We start from the raw sequence: 1,951 nt of genomic DNA on the forward strand, positions 1-1,951 counted from the left end.
GTCCATGAAGTCTGCAAAGAGTCAGACAAGACTTAGCGACTAAATAGCAACAGCATAGGTATTGTAATAACATTAAATTATATTCTTATTTTGAATTTTTGTATTAGATACAACTTTGGTGAAATTCAGTCAGTTCAGTCTCTCAGTCGTGTCCAACTCTTGACGACTTCATGAACCGCAGCACGCCAGGCCTCCCTGCCCATCACCAACTCCCGGAGTCCACCCAAATCCGTGTCCATCGAGTGGATGATGCCATCCAACCATCTCATCCTCTGTCGTCCCCTTCTCCTGCCCTCAATCTTTGCCAGCATCAGGGTCTTTTCAAATGAGTCAGCTCTTTGCATCAGGTGAAATTGCTCATCATTAAATTATGCTTAGTTAGACACTGGTACTAATTAATATTAAACATAGAAACTAAAATCAATAAACAGGATTAAAGAAGAAATTTTTTCCTAACATCTTTTGTGTATACATAATAAAACAATATCTATAGAAATATCAGTTTCACAAACTTGTCATAAATATAGCCTAACAGCCAGGAGACATTCACTTGAAATAGATATTTACTATGCCACTATTGTCATAACCCATAATAGATTATCCATAGGCATTCTAGGATCATATACATGCCATTTGGGAAAAGACTGGAACTTTCTTCTAAAACTAGGAGGTATTATCTCATTAAATTGACACACAGGAAAGAGTTATTTATTTCAATGAAAACAATCACTGTGGGTATCAGTGAGGGCCTAGGGCACGCTAATAACAAGACACTTGGCAGAGGAGGTGGGCCTTTGGGAGAATTTTACTTTTGTGAGTGATAAAAACAGAAAGGCAAAAAAGGAAGGGAAGGAGCACGGAAGGATGGAAAGAAAGAAGAAAATGAGAAAGAAAGAAACAGACTTACTGATTTAGAATTCCTGAATTAAATCAACATTTTCACCCACTCATAGGCAGCTTTCTGGGGCTCCTGTGTCCTCCTTTGATGTAAAGGAACAGAGAAGAATGAATTTTAGCATGCTCAGATAAGTTCCCAAGAAAAAGAAGAGTTGAAAGGGCAGAGTCGTACTGCCTGGCTTCTTTTCCCACACTCAACTACAGTAAATTCACCCCTGCTATGCCATGACTGTTATATGAAAGGAGATAAGGTTAGCACTCTCCTTGACAAGGATGGATGAGGCTCTCAGGCCCGACAACATACATACAGTTAAGACATTGCCAACTACTTTGTGGCATCTAACCACTGTTTGGGCTTCCCTCATGGCTCAGATGGTTAAGAATCTGCCTGCTATGCAGGAGACCCAGGTTTGATCCTTGGGTCAGGAAGAAGGAAATGGCTACCCCCCTAGTATTTTTGCGAGGAGAATTCCATGATAGAGGAGCCTGGAAGGCTATACTTCATGGGATCACAAAGAGTCAGACATGACAGAGTAGCTAACACTTTGACATGCTGTGAGTAAACGAGCTGACAGACAAGGGTCAGACTACAATGTTAACGTGTGACTCTGCCCAAGGAGGAAAATATCGGGGGTGGAAGAAGTGTTTCCCTGAATATCTTCTCTGTTTTGGGAAAATGTGTGCTGAGGGTTTTATGAGGACAATGATGAACCTTGTTTGGAACCACGATGGTGACAGTTACCTAAGGATATATGATAGGTCATCTCAGGGAAGGCTCTGTGAGCTGCCCAGTTTTCACTGTCTGTAGTTGAAGGAGTTGGATAGGAAAGATGTTCTTGCTTATTCTGTGTAAGATAGGAAACTCGGAAACTGAAAATGTGAAGAGGTAGACCCAGCTTCCACTGTCAGGTATATGCATCCCACAGGTGCTAAGGCATAAACAGACCTTCTTTCTGCCTGAAATGCCTTTGACCCCATTTGGTCTAAAAACTCTCATCTTCATCAATGCCTAGGCATACCTCCTTTGTAAAGCCATCTCTGATCCCTCTAGGAC

General features: G+C 41.5%; 1 non-coding gene across 1 annotated transcript; it reads left to right on the plus strand.

The window, feature by feature from the left end:
• The first annotated feature begins 1,126 nt into the window (after positions 1-1,126).
• Positions 1,127-1,249, plus strand: LOC145530743 (U6atac minor spliceosomal RNA). Its single transcript, XR_014072043.1, has one exon. It is a non-coding gene; the product is annotated as a U6atac minor spliceosomal RNA (small nuclear RNA).
• The last annotated feature ends 702 nt before the right edge of the window (positions 1,250-1,951 follow it).

Source organism: Giraffa tippelskirchi, chromosome 12 (assembly GCF_054371585.1).
Source record: "Giraffa tippelskirchi isolate mGirTip1 chromosome 12, T2T-mGirTip1v1.2.pri, whole genome shotgun sequence".
Lineage (NCBI taxonomy): Eukaryota > Metazoa > Chordata > Mammalia > Artiodactyla > Giraffidae > Giraffa > Giraffa tippelskirchi.